The sequence below is a fragment of the Lactuca sativa genome, chromosome 8 (assembly GCF_002870075.4).
Source record: "Lactuca sativa cultivar Salinas chromosome 8, Lsat_Salinas_v11, whole genome shotgun sequence".
In the NCBI taxonomy this organism is placed as follows: domain Eukaryota; kingdom Viridiplantae; phylum Streptophyta; class Magnoliopsida; order Asterales; family Asteraceae; genus Lactuca; species Lactuca sativa.
In genome coordinates, this window is record NC_056630.2 from 272,402,632 (window position 1) to 272,425,510 (window position 22,879).

Here is a 22,879-nt window from a genome sequence, read left to right on the forward strand (position 1 = left end):
TTTGAGGGCATGGGTTTGATAAAACAATTTAGTATAAAGAACATTTGTTTGAAACAAAATTGTAAATAAGTTTGAAATGTAACATACAGAGTAAAATGTACAGTGTAATAAGGAGTTTTAAACATATAAAGTGTTTATGAAAATCATTTGAAGGAAACTGTTTGGTAAAACGGCTAATGAGTAGTAAATCATTTGAATGCTGCTTATTAATCACATGTGATTGATATAAAAAGTAGCATGATTCTACTTGTATCCCCCCCCATAAAACATTTAAAAATAGTTAAAACATTGATTAAGGGGTATGAACTCACCTGTTGTGGGTGATACGGATGAACTGAAGAGGTAGGACCGCTAGGTGTCAAGTGAAGTCTTGAACACACTTATGATCCTAGTTAACATATAATTTCACATATATGTAACAAATTAGTCTATAAACAACTAATAAACAAGTCAAGACACCCTAGAACATGCTAAACACCTTTATCAAGTGTTATTAGCCTCTAGGATTGCATCTAAGTGTTTGTAGGGGAAGGTATTGTGTGTAGGGCTCAAGGAAAACTCCATAAGGGAGTTCACGACACTAACAACACTACCAAATGAGTTTATGGTCGTAAACTCATGAGTTTACGGCCGTGAACTCATACCTATGTGCCCATTAGATGTTTGTTGCTCTATAAGGCCCTAATAAGCATTTCTACTTAATGGCTTGGTCTATGGAAGAGTTTAGAGCATAATATAACTCCTTTTAGGAGTTTACGGCCCTGGGACCATATTCCCTTGGATTTTACGGCCGTAAACTTCCTTGGGAGGATGTTTAAGGTGTTTTCAAGTCCCTAAATTAACTAGGAACTAAACTAGGCTATTGTACAAGGCTTTGCAAGAGTTTATGGCACCTTTTGGCACCATTTTATGGAGTTCACGGCCCTAGAACCTTTTGGGCCATGAACTCTCTTTCTCCCTTGAATCTTAATTGTTTTGGTGATCTAAACATGCAATGTAGGCTTCTAGTTTGAGATCCGAGGCTTTGAGGAGCATTGGGACACTTTTGGCCCTTAAAATGGAGTTTACTCCCCAAGTGTTCTTGGGCGGTAAACTCCCAAATCTTGGGGTTTTGGATTGTTTTCTAGTCCTAAATACGTTTATAAATAAGCCTAAGTTCGTTACTTATCATGGGGAAAAGACTAGGTAGCATTTGAGCCTCATTTTGGAGTTTACTCTCCAAGAACGTTCTTGGGCGGTAAACTCCCGAATCTCACAGATTTGATATGTAATCTAAGTTATTAAGCACATAATAAGCATTATAAGATAACTAGAGAAGTGTACTCACGATTTGGGAAAAAAAACCCGAAGATCCGTGAGAGAGAAAATGGCTTTTCTCTAGTTGGAAATGCGAATAATGAATTATTTGGTTCAGATTTCTATATATAGTCCTGGGATTTTTGGCAGAAAATATTTTTATTCCCGAAAAAATTTCTAATATAACAGAGTGTTGGAATAACAATATTGCATGAAACCCTAGTGCATCCACTCTCCTGATATCTCCTTAAATGTAAATACTGAAAAACTGCCAAACTTATACCCGAAGTCTGAATTTTCACTGTAACTGTTCTACTTCTATTGGCTTCAAATGGTTTGTACAGAATGGAAATTTCGGGTTATCACATCATCCCCCTGTTAAACGGAATTTCTTCCTGAAATTAGAATTTAGATAAGGAAGTAGGTATGAATGATCGAGTCGTGAGGAGGAAACTTCCTAATCGATTGGTTCTAGCGCACCTAAGTGAAATCGGGTTCTTGGTTGGCATTCCAATGAACCTTCACTAACAGGCGACAATGTTGCTTCGTCCACTTGACCACTCAGTCGAGGGTCACTACGGTTCTAATGTGAAGACGAGGATCTCGATGAGTGGACTTACAAGAGTCCTAACGGAAAGGTATGGTTTCACGATCGAGACGTAAAGAGTAGAATGTACGTTACTGAGTTCGCGGAGTAGGTCTAGTTTGTGCGAGGCACAGGACCGATTCTGATAAGAATCTCGGGGGTCCTAACTATATTGGATTTAGCTTTCCATGCGGTACGAAGCGTATTAAGCCATTCCCAGAGTGAGTTCTCCTAAAGAACTTGGTCACTCACTTAGAATCTCCAAGGTTTCTTTTTCTTTGTTTAACTTCCCAGTCAAGGGCCACCCCTTGCTGGGTCATGGTCGTAAAGGTTTCTGTAACTTGCGAGGAGTTCTGAATGAACTATGACAGTAGGTCTGTAAGACCTAGAATTTGGCGAATGACTGTCAGTGTCTCTGGTGTCGAAAATTTCTCAACGGTTTTGACAAATTGTAAAAGTACTCAAAATTTCCCACATCACTAACAGTGTGTCAAAGGAATTTAACTCTTCAATTTCAAAACTCGTGCCTAGAGAACTTCGTGAAAAGTTCCTCTTAAGGAAATGTTTCCATGGGTTTCTTCTTACTTCGAGGGTAGATAAGTAAGTCATTACATGGAGAAATGACGAACTGATCCAAGTAACAAAGACGTACCCTACTCATTTAGTTCATGAAAACTATGAGCGTATTGGTCCTATACGCAGAGTATCACTACGAACTCGAAGTGTCCGTATCGAGTTCAGAAGATAGTCTTCCGGACGTCCTTCCCTAACACTCGAACTGGTGATATTCGGATCTTAGATCCATTCCTGGAAGTAATTCTTTCCTTGCGTTTGCTCAACCATTTCATCTATGCGAGGCAGAGAAAATGATTTCTAATGAAAATATTGACGGAGCCCTCAATATCCGAGGTACATACGATGCAATCCGTCGATCTCTGGAAGAATATGACCGGGGTTCTCCAGGGTGAGAAGCCTAGTCTTCTAATTCTATTTCTATGTAGTTCGTTAAGTTGTCTAGGCTGTTCTTGTGTCTCCGTAGGTGTTTAAGCTATAGGGCGATCCGTCTACGGGAGTCATACTGGGTTCTAAGTTGGTTCACATGACGATGTGATTACTCGTATACTTAGGCAATTCTCCGTCCTGAAGTTGATATTAGAATTCATACATGTTTTCACAATCACAATCTCGTGTATTCGAGTCGTATATAATTAAGATTGAAAAGGTAGTCGAATAACTGATTCTTCTTTAAGCTCACATCCCATCGGGGAAAAAGAAGTTAAAGTGGAATCATCAATTCTAAACCTATAGAACCTTGATTATATATCACTCTTATGTATACATTCCTCAGTGATAGATCAATCATATAAATCCTTGGATTGAACTTGACGTACTGCACGAGTGGTACTTTAGGGGTTTCTTCGGAAAAGAGAAGAACTAAGAGGTACTCCATGCTCAAGTACTTCGGTGTTCTGATATGACGGCTTCGCTGGAAAAGCGATCTAGAAGAAAGAGATGTACATATGAAGTTGATTGCTTCTTGATGACGACATGATTTTGTTAGCACGAATGATAAGGATTTTGTGAGCGATTCTGGTTGACCCTAGATGTACTTCGATTGCTCAAGAAAAGACTAAGAGTATGTTCTCAAAAGGTTGACCTACATCCCTATGATGAAGTCCTAGTACAGAATGGAAGTGAGTTTGTAGAATGGTCTCAAAACGTTTGTTGTTCAAGCCGAGGTATCGTAGGTTGGTGAATAACAAGATCCAACCACTGAAAGAGACTTGGAAATGTCTCCGAAGCTAAATTACTATAGTCTAATGACTTGACTAAAGCAAGTTTCAGATAGACTCCAATGAAAGTATGATAAGAGTACTTGAATAAAGGAAATGACACAGAAGTTAGCCGGCTGTCAGTATCTTTGATATTCATGACGTAAAGATTCAGGAAAATGACCTTGTAAAGGTCTTACATCATATCCAGAGAAGATAGTTCTTGACAGCATAAGGACCTAACCTAAAGTACTTACAATACAAGGTAATTTCATAGAAAATGCCACATCGGGCAAAGACATAAAACGATTACTTTCTAACAAGGGAAGTAAGGTAAAGAATCTACTACTGACGACGGTCATCCCTCAGGTGAACTCTCAGTTCAGCCAGTTGACGTTCCAGATCAAGTAGGTGTCTTTTGTACACCCTATGGCGTACTCGGAGCTCTATGACTTCGGCTCGTGATTCAACCAGTGCTTGCAGCAGGGTTTCATGGTTTCTCTCTGATCTATCGTGAGCATCTTCTAGACGAATGGTACGGAGGGTATGCATTCTAGCATCGGTGACAACTTCGGTAATCTGATATAGGGTTGTCCTGCCTTGAATCTCATTTCGGGCCACTATGCGGATCAAGATTGGCAAGGTTCTGTCTACTGAGCCCCCATTGCTTAGGTCATAAAAGCTTCGGTCGTCATTAAATGGCATGGGCTGATCTTGTCCTTGGCTCCATGTTTCCAAGCATTCCACCCACTCAGGGGTCGGGCCATGAAAAGCCGGACGAGGGTTAGGAATTGGAAAGGGAGCTGCTCGTGGTAGGTTTTTAACCTCGGGTTCGGAGTTAGCATCATCTGAAAGTTCTTCATCATGGTGATCATTCAAAGGGATAGGATGATCATTCTCTGGTTCTTCTACAAATCAACCAGCTATGACTTTGTTCGGAAGATACTGGTTGCCGTGGGGATGGAGTCCAGCCATGTTATGTACGTGAGAATTGGGGTAAGAAATAATTATTAGATGAAATATCTAGATAATTATTTAGAAAACCTTCATCAATTACATCGCTATTTGTGAAGTGCATACCAGTTATATGTAATCGAAATAGGATAGGCCTTCGAATATGTGACCTTAACTCCAAATTCACACAGACTCGAGGTAAAGTAAAATTTCACAGATTCTAAGTCTATAACATCCTAATTACATATATCCTTAGTGTATCCACTTAGCAACTATCAACTTAGTAATGAAGATCCCGTTTTAGTTCTCAAGTATAACGTACTTATAGTAAAACCAAATACTCCTATAGTATTTTAAGTTTAATGTTATGTTCTATTGTTCTCATTGTGGTAGGGTTGGTAAGATTTTAACATTGTTGCAACAACACAATTAAACTTAGGCACATGCTAGTCAACCCTCGTATAATATAGGTGCTCAGGCTATATCTTCCCAGTTTTGACCATATGTCTCTAAGCCCACTTGCGTTGCCCAACAATCGTAATTCTTTTGTACTGTCCTAGTGACACTGATTTTAGTATGAATACAGGCACGTATACTTTATTAAATATTTTATTATTTAAAGTATAAACTCTTGGTCAGAGTATTTTTATCCCTTATGTATTTATAGTTAGTATATCTTTTATGGGTAGATATACTTAATTCACTATAAACAATGTTGTGATACAAATCTGTCACACCCCAAAACCAAGAACGACGGAAACATTCTGGGGCGGAGGACGTCATGTACAGTATCACAACAATGTAAAGTAGTAAACAAGCAACAACACCATCCATTGCATTAATAATAGAATTATTATACAAGTGTGTTCTGTCAAATTTTGATAAACACTAAAGCATAAATCAAAATGAAAGATGAGTCTTGAACAAGCTCCATCTTCCCTAATCCTTGCATCGGTACCTGTCTATAGATGACCTGAGGATACAGGTAATTTTGAAAGCGAGTATCAGCTTTGAAGCTGGTGAAATCATAAGTATTTTAGTGTCTTAATTTGTATGTAAGAAATAGTGTGTAAATGAACTGTAAATATGAAAATGTTTGTATATGAACTGTAAGTATGAAAATGTTTGCAAATGAACTATAAGTATGAAAATGTTTGTAAATGAACTGTAAACGTTTGAAAAACCCTAGAAATCCATATGATTCCTACTATTAAACAAGTGTGTCTTCTACCAAGACCTAACTGTTCTAAATGTAGTCTTCTACCAAGACTTAATTGTTCTAAATGTTCGTTTCTTGTAAAAGTGTGTAATTTTCCCAAGTGTAACTAACATTATCAAAATATAGTTTTTACATTAAATGTTTAAGTGAAATGATCACTATATATAAGAAAAGGGAAAATAAATGTAGTAATATAGTGTTGTATTATAGGAACTACTGTTGTACTAACTACCTTAAACCGGATTTATATTAAGACATCATGTGATTAATTGGACCATACTATTGACTGGTAACAACGACATACGAATGGTCGTAAAAACGGAATGCGGTTTGGCACCCGCAGACCTGCAGGTCCGGCTGTAGCTAGCAGCAAGGTGTAGGATAGTCAATCCAGTATAGATCTATACGCAAACTCACGCTCTCCCTCCAAGAGAATTTTGGCTACAACTCGGGCCATGACATTTAAGGCATGCTCCGATACAGTGGATCACAATTTTTAACGTATTCATGTATATGTAATGTAATGAACTGCTCTAGTATAGTTGTATATGTTCTTCTCTAGTATAGTTGTATATGTTCTCCTTCTAGTATAGTTGTATATGTTCTTCTCTAGTATAGTTGTATATGTACTTATGTAAGCGTAATCATGTAACAGTATATGAATGTATACCCTTGCTACCCAAGGGCATTGGATGAATTGGAAAGACTTTTTATGACTATATATGTACACATAATATATAACTAATGTTTAAACGGCCTTCAGATGGGTATCCGATATCCCACCAGACCACATCTCAAGCACGAAAAGGAAATAGGGTGGATAGCCTTCCTAAGTCTTTTAAACATTTATAATATAACTATACATATAGAGGTATGCAATTTATAATATAAAAGCATAGAATAAGATTTGTAAAACCTTTGAACATAAATATTTTCTAAGAAAAGATCGACTTGATGTCGATCTATAAAATGGTTTTAAAGGTATGGGTTTGATAAAACAGTTTAGTATAAAGAACATTTGTTTGAAACACAATTGTAAATAAGTTTGAAATGTAATATACAGAGTAAAATGTATAGTGTAATAAGGAGTTTTAAACATTTAAAGTGTTTATGAAAATCATTTGAAGGAAACTGTCTGGTAAAACGGTGAATGAGTAGTAAATCATTTGAATGTTGCTTAGTAATCACATGTGATTGATATAATAAGTAGCATGATTCTACTTGTATCCCCCCCCCATAAAACATTTAAAAATAGTTAAAACATTGATTAATGGGTATGAACTTACCTGTTGTGGGTGATACGGATGAACTGAAGAGGTAGGACCGCTAGGTGTCAAGTGAAGTCTTGAACACACTTATGATCCTAGTTAACATATAATTTCACATATATGTAACAAATTAGTCTATAAACAACTAATAAACAATTCAAGACACCCTAGAACATGCTAAACACCTTTATCAAGTGTTATTAGCCTCTAGGATTGCATCTAAGTGTTTGTAGGGGAAGGTATTGTGTGTAGGGCTCAAGGAAAACTCCATAAGGGAGTTCACGACACTAACAACACTACCAAATGAGTTTATGGTCGTAAACTCATGAGTTTACGGCCGTGAACTCATACCTATGTGCCCATTAGATGTTTGTTGCTCTATAAGGCCCTAATAAGCATTTCTACTTAATGGCTTGGTCTATGGAAGAGTTTAGAGCATAATATAACTCCTTTTAGGAGTTTACGGCCCTGGGACCATATTCCCTTGGATTTGACGGCCGTAAACTTCCTTGGGAGGATGTTTAAGGTGTTTTCAAGTCCCTAAATTAACTAGGAACTAAACTAGGCTATTGTACAAGGCTTTGCAAGAGTTTATGCCACCTTTTGGCACCATTTTATGGAGTTCACGGCCCTAGAACCTTTTGGGCCATGAACTCTCTTTCTCCCTTGAATCTTAATTGTTTTGGTGGTCTAAACATGCAATGTAGGCTTCTAGTTTGAGATCTGAGGCTTTGAGGAGCATTGGGACACTTTTGGCCCTTAAAATTGAGTTTACTCCCCAAGTGTTCTTGGGCGGTAAACTCCCAAATCTTGGGGTTTTGGATTGTTTTTAGTCCTAAATACATTTATAAATAAGCCTAAGTTTGTTACTTATCATGGGGAAAAGATTAGGTAGCATTTAAGCCTTATTTTGGAGTTTACTCTCCAAGAACGTTCTTGGGCGGTAAACTCCCGAATCTCACAGATTTGATATGTAATCTAAGTTATTAAGCACATAATAAGCATTATAAGACAACTAGAGAAGTGTACTCACGATTTGGGATAAAACCCCGAAGATCTGTGAGAGAGAAAATGGCTTTTCTCTAGTTGGAAATGCGAATAATGAATTATTTGGTTCAGATTTCTATATATAGTCGTGGGATTTTTGGCAGAAAATATTTTTATTACCGAAACAATTTCTAATATAACAGAGTGTTGGAATAACAATGTTGCACGAAACCCTAGTGCATCCACTCTCCTGATATCTCCTTAAATGTAAATCCTGAAAAACTGTCAAACTTATACCCGAAGTATGAATTTTCACTGTAACTGTTCTACTTCTATTGGCTTCAAATGGTTTGTACAGAATGGAAATTTCAGGTTGTCACATACTTCTAGGATAGACACTTGATTTATCCGCAAAAGAGATTATGACACCGGTTTCACTTAAAGATCCAACATTCAATGATTCATACACCGAATAGGGCGTGACATTAATAGAAGCACCAAGGTCAAGCATGGCACTACTAAAAGTGACATCTCCTATCTTGCAAGGAACCGTAAACATTCCCGGATCTTTGCACTTGGGTGGAAGCTTCCTTTGTAAAACCACGGATGCATTTTCGTTCTTCGAGATTTTCTCATTTCTTTTCAACTTCCTCTTGTTGGTACAAAGTTCTTTCAAAAACTTTGCATATCTCGGGATCTGCTTGATTGCATCGAGTAGAGGGATATTTACTTCCACCTTTCGAAAGGTGTTTAATATCTCTTTCGCCCCCATTTGCTTCTTCGAAGTTGCAAGCCGGGAGGGGAATGACAGTTGAGTGGCTATTGGAGTTACTAGAGGGGCAGTCTTCTTTGGAACTCCGGCTTATGCATTGTTCGTGAACATAGGTTCTTCAATGGTAATGACTCCTATTTCTTCCTCTTCAACTATTGGCTTCTTCTTTGAACTACTTTCTCAAGCTTGTTTGCCACTTCTTAAGGTCACCACATTGACATTTGGGTTCTTTTTGGTTTGGGAAGGGAGTTTACCATGAGACTCCAACTTGCTTATGGATGTGACTATATCTCCCATTTATGCTTCAAGGTTGGAGATACTAGTCCTTGTCTCTTTTTGGAATTGTGGGGTACTAGTGCCTAGGGATTTGACAATGTCTTCGAGAGACATCCCGGAGCTACTTGGTTGGCATTGAGGAGGTTATTGGTGATGTGGAGGGTGTGGTTTGGGTTGATAATGTGGTTACGGGTGTTGGTAGTGAGGCTGTGGTGGTGGTTAGGATGGTCTAACCAATGCATTTTGAGGCAATGGTTTTGGGTTGTAGCTCATGTTGGGATTTGGCTTTCAACTTGAATTGTAAGCATTTTGGTAACTGAATGGTTTGTTGTGGTAGTTTTGGAAGTCTCCCGTGGCATTTACATGTTCCGCATCTTCTTGAAGAATGGGACACATATCCGTAGGATGTCCCATTGTTGCACATATTCCACAAACCATCACTTGTGGAGTTTGTCCCTGGCTAGCTTTTGGACAATGGAGGTTAGATCTTTTCTTTGAGACTCGAGGCTTGATGTTCCCACCTCATTGACTTTTATTGAGTTTCTCTCTTCATATCTTGGCGAGGGCCAAAATGTTGTGAATTTGCGGCTATGGTGTTGAAGAGTTGTCTTGTTTGTTGTGGAGTTTTACTAAAGACATCTCCACCACTTGAGGCATCAACTAGTCTTCTTTCCATTGGTAGCAATCCCTTATAGAAGTGTTTAATGAGGAGTTGTTTCAAAATTTGGTGTTGTGGGCAACTATAGCACAAGTTGTTGAACCTCTCCCAATAATCATGAAAAGTCTCATTTTGACCTTGGCGGATTCCACAAATATCATTTCTAAGACTTGAGACTCTTGAAGCGGGATAGAACTTATCAAGAAAAGTTCTTGCCATGTCGGTCCATGAGTTTATTAACCCCGGTGGAAGATACAATAACCAATCCTTTGCTCTATCGGCCAATGAAAAGGGGAATGCCCTTAGCTTGATTTGGTCATCGGTTGACCCTTGTGGCTTCATACTAGTACAAATAATGTGGAACATCTTCAAGTGCTTATGCGGGTCTTCGTTCTCCAATCCGTGAAAAGTTGGGTGGTGATGGACTAAACTTGACTTCAATTCCGAACCTCCTTCTAAAACCGGGTAATTGATACCGGTTGGAGTTTGTGTAACATCGGTTTCCATCATTTGCCTCAAATTTCTTTCGAGAGCTTCTCCTCCGTCCGACATTGCAATTGGTTCAATAATGGGTGGATTTTGTTGTAGAGGTGGTGTTTCGGGAATTTCTTGGCGAGGGTCGGGACTAGAATCGGGTTCCGTGTCACTTGATGAAGTGGGTTCAACCTCCGGATCCCCGTGAGGATTGGAAGCTTGACCACGTTCTATTATTTTTTCCTTCGCCAAACGCCTTGATTCTTTTTCAATTTATGGGTTGTAAATTAAGTCACTTGTACGCTGAGATCTGGGCATAGAGAAACAAATTAATTAGAAATAAACCAATCCCCGACAATGGTGCCAAAATTTTGGTGGTTGTCAAGGCCAACAAAACAAATACCCTAAATATTACACACTAAAATAGTTTATAGTGGTAGAGGGATTGTATCCATGGGGATTGGTTCAATTTAAATCTCTATGTAAATCACTTGTTCAAGTATTTGTAAAACAAAAATAAAAGTAATATAGGGGGATTTAGGTCTTTTTGGTTGGTTGACAAAGTTAAAACTAGCTAGAATGTAAATATGACAAGTAAACAAGTAAAAGATTTGATTAAATTCAATGAAGCGAAATTGGTTAATTTTGGGTACACCACATGGATGATAAGGTTGACTTATCATTAGACTTAATGGAATAACACTTGTGAATTAGTTTAACTTGGCTATAGCAACTCATAAGCACAAATTACCTCAACTCTTCTTAGATATTAAAATGGTTAGAGAAGCTCTAACACATTCCCTTAATTAAAGTCACAAAATCTATGAAGCATATAATCTTGTGAAAATCAATTAGCTTTAAGTTCTAAGAGTTACAAAGTCCAAAAGATAATCAAATGCTTACATTATCATTATGGAGGAAACATTTCCATGGTTTAAATGAAATGAAAACAAACATATAAACCATTTGTCGCTTACTAATTTGAGGGTCCATTACTTAACCAAGATATTAGTCAACAAAAATAAGCATTCATTCATCCAAGCTCATGATCAAAGATAAATAAACACAACAAGATGTTTAACTAGAAAACATTTCCATAAACTTCAAACACAAGATAACAATAAGTCTTCAAAACAACTAATCATCCACGGGTTAAACCCTAATCAACCAAATGAAAGTTTAGCTAAGCATGGCCAAAGTAAAAGAAATGCACTATAGTTTAGTGGTACCAAACATTGTCTTGGTTGCAAGATGGAAAGAAATTACAATAATCTTCCAAAAATCTTCAAATCTTCCAAAGCCTTCTTGAGAGAGAATTGTGTGTGTTCTTCAAGTGATCATCCCCAACAATACCTCCAAACTCCAGAAAAAAGGAGCTGGTTTCCAGATTCAAAAAGGATGCCAAAAGCCACCCACCAAACTTCCACAAATAGAGTCAACAAGTCAAAACTCATGATCAACTCAGCACAATTCATGCGGACCACGTATGGTTCCACGCGGACCGTGTGGGTCTCGCTGATTGTGGGACTTGGGCCATTTAAAATACAATTTAACCCAATCTTCTCATTCACACTTCAGCCCACATGCATAACTCTTTAGAGCCCATTTGTACCATTCCAAAGCCTTTAATGATTTATCCAATGATCCCTCAAGCTTCCGTAGCTCGATTCCGCGTCGCCTCATCATCATTCTCGCTTAAAAATTAAGTCCAAATTGTTTTTCTTCTTTATGCAAGCACCAAGCTCAATCGCACCACATCAAATCTACAAGCAAACCGCAAGCCTCCATAAGTCCCGCACTCCTTCCACGCCTCCAATGACTAACAGTCTTCGATAATTCTTGCAAATAAGCTTAAAAGACTGGAAAGTACCCGGTAAAGGAGAAAAATAACAAAAAAGAGAAAATAAGCATGAAGATTAACTAAAATGAGATGGTTTTAACTAAAAATAAACTACGGAAAGAAGTAATAAAATGAAGCTATCAACCGTTGGGAAACTGAAGATTTGTCTCATGGTTGCTTCGGACCGTGCCAACATTACATAACTTAGTAACAATTAGGTTGAACCTTTTGAAGGAGTCTTCCAAACTTTCGCCAGTATGAGCTTTGAAATTATTGAACTCATTGAGTGCGGTTGTGAGCTTCTTATCTTGAGCATGTTTTGTGCCCTCATATAAGTTTTTTAGAACATCCCAGATCTCTTTTGCAGATTTGCAGTTTATGATAATATCGAAGTTGTCAGGAGCAACTCCACAAGAGATTTCATAAAAATCAACAACATCATTTTCCATTTTATCGAGGTCGTCTTTGGTGGAACGATTCATGGCTGGTTGACCTCCTCCTAGTCTAGCTGTGGCACCATCAGTTTGAACGGGTGTAAGAACAGGGACATGTGACCCTTCTTCTACAGATCGCCATACATCTCTTCCAAGTCTCCTTAAGTATCTTTCCATCCTCTGAGATCAGTGATGATATTCGTTTCCCACCAATATTGGGGCTCTATTATAACCACCAACACTGTTGGAAACATTGAGAGATAATGAGTGTGCCATATTTCCATGTTTTGAAATTTTTTGTTTTGTTTTTTTTTTTTTTTTTTTGAGAAATAAGCTTCAGTGGTATAGAAGGCCTTTTGAAAATCAGAGTGTTGCTTCAAAAAGCAACCACTTTGGATCTGATACCAATTGTTGAGAGATAAACTTGAGTCACACTTGAACAAACGTTAGAACAAGTGATAATGCGGAATAAAGTTTAACTCAAAGGATCATTAAAACTCAACAATAATAATAAGTTAGAGTTAGAAGGTTAGAAAGTTAGATGCGGAAATATAAGGAAATGTAAAAGACAACAAGTATTATATCAAGTATACACTTAAGTTGATTCTTAACAAGGAATGCAGTCAGACCAAGTTAGTGTCACACCCCAAAACCACGAACGGCGGAAACGTTCAGGGGTGTAGGACGTCATGTACAGTATCACAACAGTGTAATATAATAAACAAGCAACAACATCATCCATTGCATTATAATGTAAAGTTTTATACATGTGTGTTCTTTCATTGTGGTAAGACACCAAAAATATACAATCAAAATAAAAGACGAGACTTGTCTGCTGCGTCTTCTCAAAACCTGTCCTCCGTACCTGTCTACTAGCGACCTGAGAATACAAGTTATTTTGAAAGAGAGTATCAGCTTTAAAGCTGGTGAGTTCATAAGTATATAAGTGTCATTGCTTTGTTTGTGAAAACCTGCTATGAATGCCATGAAACCTTTAAATGGAAATGTTGTGGTACGTATGAAATCCCTAGAAAAACCCTTATTTTCTATAAGTATGAAGTGTATAAATGAAATGTAGTCTTCTACCAAGACCCGAATGTTTTGTATAAATGAAGTGTAGTCTTCTACCAAGACTCGAATGTTTTGTATGTATGAAGTGCAGCCTTCTACCAAGACCCGAATGTTCTGTATGAATGAAGTGTAGTCTTCTACCAAGACTCGAATGTTTTGTATGAATGAAGTATTTTTCCTTTGTGTAGACTAGTACTAAGAGTGCTTAGTCTAACTCATCGTTTATGTGAAAGATATCACAAAATAAAGTAAACAGGAAAAATATAGAATCAGGTAAGTGTTAGCCATGAGGTACTGGTGCTAACTAAACGAATGTAAATGTTGACCCGAGGTACGGGGGCTAACATATTACATATAACCTAATGGACATCCGAAGATAGTCCAATTCTTCCTCTGTAGCAGCAGCAGGTGGAAGGAATGGTTAGTCCCTATAAATGTACTCCTAGTATAAGTATTAACCGTAGGCATCCGTAGATGTTCATTACCCACTGTCGCTAACAGATGGGTTCCGGAATGGTTAGTCCCGTACGTATATCGCGAGGTACTATGGGATATAGGCCCATCTAGGTATCCCGAGGTACTGTGGGATAGGATCCTTTCTTAAATATTCCGAGGTACAGTGGAATATGTAGGAAGATTTACTCAGAAGGTACTGATAAATCATCCTCGTAATGCAAGATACAAGTAATCCTATCAAAGTATACAGATAAGTGTATCTATGGAAAGGTACTCAGGTAATGCGTTTACGTAATCGTGTTCATGTATCAAGCAAGTATATGTAAAGGTATTCATGTATCAGGTAAACATCTATAAGTACTCATGTATCAGGCAATGTGCTAGTATAGACTCATGAATGAACTGACTCATGTTTGATATCTTCTGACTATCCCTATGATAGCTAACTGGAAAGTTTGTTGTTCAAGTAGGTTTATGCAAGGTATCTACGAGCTTTGAAACAATAATATAAAGTGACTTGAAGTCATCATACAATTCAAAACTAATACTTCTGTTGTCTAAGTATTTTAAGATAGAAAACCATTTTACGTGACTTCCTTTGAAATATGTGAAATCTACTGAGTGAAAACATAGTTATAAAATACATGAAACTGATTTAATAACATGTTTGTTCCTACTTGTATCCCCCCCCCCCACATTAAAGCATTTAAAATCCTTTAAAACATTGATTACGGGGTATGAACTCACATGTAGTTGGTGATTCGTTTGAATTGTAGTGTCGGATACCGTGCTAGGTGGCAAACGGAGACTTGTTTACACGCACGAGCCTAGTTATCATATAATAAGCATATATATAACTAATTAGACAAATAATAACTTAAATAAGTAAGTTAAGACACTTAGAAAACATTTAAACACTTTTACGAGTGTTTAAGGTTCAAATGGTTGCATCTAAGTTGCTACGGGACAAGGCAAAAGGGTTTGAAACATCAAATGGCCTTGTATAGGAGTTCACCATCCAACAAACCCCACACCTTGGAGTTTACGGCCGTAAACTCATAGGTTTATGGCCGTGAACTCCTCAAAGGGTGGTTTTGGGTGTTTTGTGGTGCTATCTTGATCCTAGAACACTCCTACTTTATTGGAATAACACATGAAGTAGTTTTAAGGCTCTAGAACACTCCATATGGGAGTTTACGGCCTAAAGTCATTCACCCTAGAGTTTACGGCCGTAAACTCTTGGATTTTAATTGTTTTGAGGCACTTAAACATCAAGGATTGCTTCCATGAATTTATCTAAGGCTAATGGGGACAAGATATGTTCCTTGGCCGTAAACTCCTTTCAAGGAGTGATTTTTATGTGTTCTAATCTTCATTCTAGTCCCAAGTATTCAAGGTAAAATGTCTTAAGGCCTAAGGTGGGATTGTTGTGCATTTTTCCCTTAGAAAAGGGGTTTACGGCCCAAGAGAGGTTCTTGGCTGTAAACTCCTATAAACTTGTGATTTTGAAGTGGTTTCATCCTTCCATTTAGTGGGTACAATTTCTTGTAAAGGGCTAGGACCTTAGGTGTCATGAAAACACCTTTTGTGACCATTTACATGGAGTTTACGGCCTAGGAGAATTCTGGGCCATAAACTCACTTTCTTTTGTGTCATTTGAAGTGTTTAAGACCTTAAGCTACTTGGGGAATTAATCTAGATGCAAGCCTTCAAGTCCTTTAGTCCAAAAACCACCATTTAGCGCTTTGAAATGGAGTTTACGGCCTAAGAGAGTTCTGGGCCGTAAACTCCCAATCTTGGGTGGTTTTGTGTGTGATTTCTTGTCCCTAATGTGTTTCCCTAATGTCCTAAGGCCTTATTCTAGCATCAATGTCGGTTTTGGCCTTGTTTCGGGAGTTTACCGCCCAAGAACACCTTGGGGAGTAAACTCCTAGATCTTATGATTTAGCCCTCTAAATCATGTTATAAGCATCTAGTAAGTATTTAAACACATTTAGTAGAGTAGACTCACAATATGGGATGAAAACCCGAAGATCCGTCAGAGAGAATATGGCTTTTCTCTATTTGGAATTGTGAATAATGAATTAAATAAATTCAGAAAACTATATATAGTCCTGAAATATTTTGACAGAAAATATTTTCATTCTTGAACTTAGGCTGTAACATTATGAAACTTGAAATGTTCAAATTTCACAAACTCAGGAGCATCCACTCTCCTGATATCTCCTAAAGTGCAAACCCTAAGGTACACTAACTTGTTCAGAAAAGTCTGAAAATCACTGAAATTGGACTGACTTCTATTGAATAGACATTGTTCGTACAAATGGAAATTTCGGGTTGTCACATCATCCCCCCGTTAGAAGGAATTTCGTCCCGAAATTAGAATGTGAGTAACTGAGGAATTACAAATAACTAAGCAAAAAGGCGAGGATATTTCAGTTTCATCTGATCCTCACGTTCCCAAGTGAATTCTGGTCCACGCTTTGCGTTCCAGCGCACCTTCACTATCGGGATACGGCTCTGCTTTGTTCGCTTGACCTCTCGGTCCATGATTTCTACTGGTTCCTCCATGAAGTTGAGGCTCTCGTTGATCTCGATCTCGTCGAGTGGAATGACAAGAGTCTCGTCAGATAGACACTTTTTCAAGTTTGACACGTGGAAGGTAGGATGTACGTTACTGAGTTCTTTCGGTAGATTGAGCTTGTATGCCACAGGGCCGATTCTCGCGAGAATCTCGAAAGGCCCTATGTATCTTGGATTGAGCTTCCCACGCTTTCCAAAGCGTATCAAGCCCTTCCAGGGTGAGACTTTCAGTAGGACTCGGTCGCCCACCTGGAACTCCAATGGTTTCCTACGCTTGTCGGCGTAGCTTTTCTGTCGGTCTCTAGAGGCTTTTAGTCGTTCACGAATTTGAACGATCTTCTCTGTTATTTCCCGAATGATCTCCGGACCCGTGAGAGTGCTTTCGGGAACGTGTCCCTTAGCTAACTGGGTATCACCCACTTCAGCCCAGCACAGAGGGGATCTGCACTTCTGGCCATAGAGGGCCTCGAATGGAGTTGCCTTGATGCTCGTGTGATAACTATTGTTGTAGGAGAATTCAACAAGGGGTAAATGAGTATCCCAAGCTTTTCCAAAGTCTATCACACAGGCGCGCAACATATCTTCTAAGGTTTGGATAGTTCTCTCACTTTGCCCGTCGGTCTGTGGATGGTAGGCTGTACTCATGTCCAGCCTAGTTCCTAGGGAACTTTGTAATGACTGCCAGAACCTCAAAGTGAATCTACTATCTCGGTCTGAGATGATAGATAAAGGAACACCGTGCAGTCTTACAATCTCCCTAATGTAAGTTCTGGTAAGTTTCTCCATCTTCTCTGTTTCCTTGATCGGTAGGAAGTGTGCAGACTTGGTCAGTCTATCGACGATGACACATATGGAATCAAGTCCACCCGTCGTCTTGGGCAACTTGGTTATGAAGTCCATAGTGATCCGCTCCCACTTCCATTCTGGTATCTCCGGTTGTTGTAGAAGACCGGAGGGTTTCTGGTATTCGACCTTGACCTTTGCGCAAGTAAGGCATTTGCTCACGAAGGTAGCAGTATCTGCTTTCATGTTAGGCCACCAGTATAGCTTTTTAAGATCCAGATACATCTTATCTGAACCCGGGTGGACGGAATAACGAGAGTTGTGAGCTTCCATCATGAACAAGTCTCTGAAGCCCCCGTGTTTCGGTGTCCAGATCCGATCCAGGAGGCATAAGGCTCTGCCACCCTTTACTTCCAAGTTCTTATCCATCCCTCTAAGGGATTCACCCGCCACATTTTCAGGTTTCAAAGCGTCGAGCTGAGCCTCCTTTATTTGTGTGGACAAGTGCGAATGGATGGTTAGAGTCAAAGATTTGACCCTACGACCAGTGTATTCTTTCCGACTTAGGGCGTCGGCTACTACATTGGCTTTACCCGGATGATAACGAATTTTGCATTCGTAATCACTATGTAGCTCGACCCACCGTCGTTGTCTCATATTGAGCTCTTTCTGGTCGAAGATGTGTTGTAGACTCTTATGGTCTGTAAAGATCGTGCTTTTGGTACCGTATAGGTAGTGTCGCCAGATCTTCAGATCAAACACAACCGCTCCTAGCTCGAGATCATGGGTTGTGTAGTTAACCTCATGTGTCTTCAGCTGTTTCGAGGCATAGGCGATGACTTTACCTCGCTGCATCAGAACACATCCGAGTCCTTGTTTGGATGCATCGCAATAGACAATGAAGTCTTCTATTCCTTCGGGAAGGGATAGTATCGGGGCGGTGCACAAGGCTCGTTTGAGCGTTTGGAACGCTCTTTCCTGTTTCTCCTCCCAGTCGAAAGCCACGCCTTTCTGGGTCAGGGTTGTAAGAGGTTTCGCTATGCTTGAGAAGTTCTGAATGAACCTGCGATAGTAGCCAGCTAGACCTAGAAATTGATGAATTTCGGTAGGTGTCTTTGGTGCTGACCAGTTCTCGATGGCCTTAATTTTGGAAGGGTCCACGTGTATACCTTCTTCGCTAACCACATGGCCCAAAAATTCGACTCGCCGAATCCAAAATTCGCACTTTGAGAACTTTGTGTAGAGTTTCTCCGCTCGCAATGTTTCTAAGATTTTCCGGAGATGTTGACCATGCTCCTCCTTACTTCGAGAGTAGATTAGTATGTCATCAATGAAGACGATGACGAACTGATCCAAGTAAGGACGACACACCCTATTCATCAGATCCATGAATACTGCGGGCGCGTTCGTTAACCCGAATGGCATCACCACAAATTTGTAGTGCCCGTAACGAGTTCGGAAGGCTGTCTTGGGAACATCTTCCTCTAACACTCGTAGTTGGTGGTATCCGGATCGCAGATCTATCTTCGAGAAGTAGTTGGCTCCTTGAAGTTGATCAAATAAATCGTCAATGCGGGGCAAGGGATAACGATTTTTAATGGTAAGTTTGTTGAGTTCTCTATAGTCGATGCACATGCGAAACGATCCATCTTTCTTCTTGACGAACAAAACCGGTGCTCCCCATGGTGAGAAACTTGGTCTTATGAATCCCTTCTTGAGAAGTTCGTTAAGTTGACTAGAAAGTTCCTGCATTTCAGCCGGTGCAAGACGATAAGGAGATTTGGCTACGGGGGTAGCCCCTGGCACTAAGTCGATTCTGAACTCGACTTGGCGTTGTGGTGGTAAACCGGGAAGTTCTTCTGGGAATATGTCGGGAAAGTCGCGTACTTCCGGGATTTTCTGAATGTCTTTCTGCTCTTGGATGGTATCGACGACGTGTGCGAGAAATGCATGGTACTCCTTCCGCAAACACTTTTGTGCTTGAATGCACGAAATGATGCGAAGGCTAGTACTAGGTTTGTCGCCGTAGATAGTTAAAGTTTCGTTGTTGGGAAGGTTAAGACGAACTGCTTTTTCGAAGCACATAATGTCGGGACGCAGAAGACTCAACCAATCCATACCGATGATAACGTCGAAACATTTAATGGTAACTGGCATAAGATCTATCTTGAAAGTATGGCTATCTAAAGTTAAAGTACAACCTATGTATATGCAGTTTGTACTCTCTGTTTTCCCGTTAGCCATTTCTACTGTGAATGAACTATCTAATGCACATGGTTTTTGTTTAAGCAGGTGTGCAAATTTGTGACTCACAAAACTTTTCTCGGCTCCACTATCGAAAAGTATGCAAGCATAAGAGTTATCGAGGAGGAACGTACCAGTAACTATCGTTGGATCAGCTACTGCTTCCTCGTGGCCTAGGGCCATAACTCTTCCCACTCCTCCAGCCATCCCTGCTTTAGGGCAGTTCCTCTTGTAATGGCCCACTTCGCCACATCCGTAGCAAGTTTGGCCCATACCGGCGTTAGGAACTTGAGGAGCTTGAGCTGTTGGAATTTTGCAGAAGCGGACGGTGTGTCCCTTCCTGTTGCAGTTAGAGCAATGCATCTCCCTGCAAGGTCCGAGGTAATGGAAGTTGCACTGGGTGCACTTCGGAAGAGTTCCAGCATAAGTTTTTGCTGGAAAGGGGTTCGCAGGGACTACAGGAGTCACTGTGGCAGCATTGATCACCACATGCTGTTGTTTATTGGAGGATCCTTGCGGAGCCCCTCTTTTCCTTTTGTTCCACCCCTTCTTAACGTAGTCGGGGTTGGTCTTCTGTGGTGCAGGTGTAGGGATTGACGTGATCTGGGGTTTCCTGTGATCGATGAGGGATTGTGCTAGTTCCTTGGCACTATCGAAGGTAATAGGCCTGGAAGCGATCACACTTGACTGGATCTGGGGCGACAGTCCCCAGATATACCTCTCGATCTTTTTGCTCTGGAGAGCAACCATGTCGGGGCATAAGTTTGCCAAATCACAAAACCTATTTGTGTAGGTAGTGATGTCGGATCCAACCATTTGTAGACTCCATAATTCTTGCTCGAGCTTTTGTATTTCGCCACGAGGGCAGTATTCTTTCATGAGCATCTCTTTCAATTTCTCCCAGCCAATGGAATACGCCCCCATCAGAGTTAGATAGTTAACATGGCTGTTCCACCATGTTAGTGCTCGGTCAGAGAAGGTACAAGCTGCGAACTTGACCTTGCTGCCTTCTTGGCATGAGCAGATCTCGAAGACAGATTCCATCTTCTCGATCCATTGTCTCAACACCATAACACCCCCAGTCCCATTGAAGCTGCGGGGTTTAGCGTTAGTAAAATCCTTGTAGGTGCATTCCCTAGGGTGCCCATGGCTTTCGCCGTGGTTTGAGGGTGGTGCACCTGTTCCTGATCCAATAGGGGCAGGAGCGTTGATTGCTGACACAGCAGCTGTAACTGCTGCTGTGAAAGCTGCCTGGAACATAGTGGCATCAAAAGGATTTGGTGGTTGAAGAGGTACAGGTGGTGGTATAGGTGCTTCGTTGTTTGGATTCCTCCTAGGATTCCTGCGTGGCGGCATCTTTAACTATACGTTTAAAAGGTGACCACATGTATAAGAATAAATGATAAATGAATGTGTCTCATGGACTAAATCGCCATAGTCCAACAACAGAAAGAATAGCATAACTAAATGAAGAAGACAACAGTTGGATAATAATTTCCATAAGATTAGATATCCGTCAATAAAACTGGAATTACAGATGTAACAAGTTCGGGAAAAATGGCCTAGAAGTAGGCCTTACATCAACCAAGATGGAAAATTTTGACAGACTTAAGATTAAACAAGGACCTAACAGTTCTAAGATTTATATAGACAGGAAATTAGACCATAGTTTTACATAAACTAGGTTATATCCAAAAGATAAGATAACGATATTCTATCGGCGACGAGAACTATGAGCATGAGTCCTTGATTCCGACATTAGATGTTCGATGTCCCTTATACGCCTGTCCGACCTTGCTTGATGAGCTCGAAGTTCTCTAACTTCAGCTCGGGTTTCAGCAAGTTCCCTTTGCAGATTTGCATTACGGACCAGAGTCCTTTCATGAGCAGACTCTAGCTGGCGAATGTGGACAGTATTAACACCTGAGTTGGCGTCAACTTCCAAGACTTGATTGACAGTAGCTTGGGCTATTATCGAGTTCCTAGACATCCTACTCACCATGATTGGTAGGACTCTATCGGCAGAACCTCCTTCTGTGAGGTTGTAGAAACTTCGGTCTCCGTTGTAGAGAATGGGCTGACCCTGTTCATGACTCCATGTTATCAAGTTAGTGGCCTACAGGGGTGTGGGTCCTTGAAACACAGGGCGAGGGTTCAGGTTTGGGTTTTGAGCAGCCGGGGGTAGGTTATTGACTTCTGGCTCCGAGTCAGAACTATCGGAAAAGCCCTCAGCATGGTGATCATCCAAAGGGATTGGGTGATCATCTTCTGGCTCTGCCTCTAGCCAACCCGCATTGCCTTGGTTCGGAAAGTACGGATCGCCGTGGGGAAATCCAGCCATCTTAATCTACGCGAGAAAAAAGGGATATAAGAGATAGCTAAAATAGACGAACTACTAAGATAATTACAGTAAGATCAAATACCCATATGGTATTTCTTTGTGGTTGTGTTGGTAAGTTTTTAGACTTGTTGCCACATCACAACCATTCTTGGGCATATGCTAATCACTCCTGGGACCAGCATAGTTGATCAGGCTATGTCATTCCCAAGACTGACTATATATCCCCAGGCTTACTTGTGATATTCAACAATCGTAATATTTTTGTTCTTGTCATTGTGACACTGATTTTAGTATGAATGCAGGCACGTATACTTTGTTAAATATTTTATTATTTAAAAGCATAACTCTTAGACAGAGTGTTTTAATCCCATGTATTTATAGTTAGTACATCTTTTATGGGTTGATATACTATATTCACTATAAACAATGCTCTGATACCAATCTGTCACACCCCAAAACCACGAACGGCGGAAACGTTCAGGGGTGTAGGACGTCATGTACAGTATCACAACAGTGTAATATAATAAACAAGCAACAACATCATCCATTGCATTATAATGTAAAGTTTTATACATGTGTGTTCTTTCATTGTGGTAAGACACCAAAAATATACAATCAAAATAAAAGACGAGACTTGTCTGCTGCGTCTTCTCAAAACCTGTCCTCCATACCTGTCTACTAGCGACCTGAGAATACAAGTTATTTTGAAAGAGAGTATCAGCTTTAAAGCTGGTGAGTTCATAAGTATATAAGTGTCATTGCTTTGTTTGTGAAAACCTGCTATGAATGCCATGAAACCTTTAAATGGAAATGTTGTGGTACGTATGAAATCCCTAGAAAAACCCTTATTTTCTATAAGTATGAA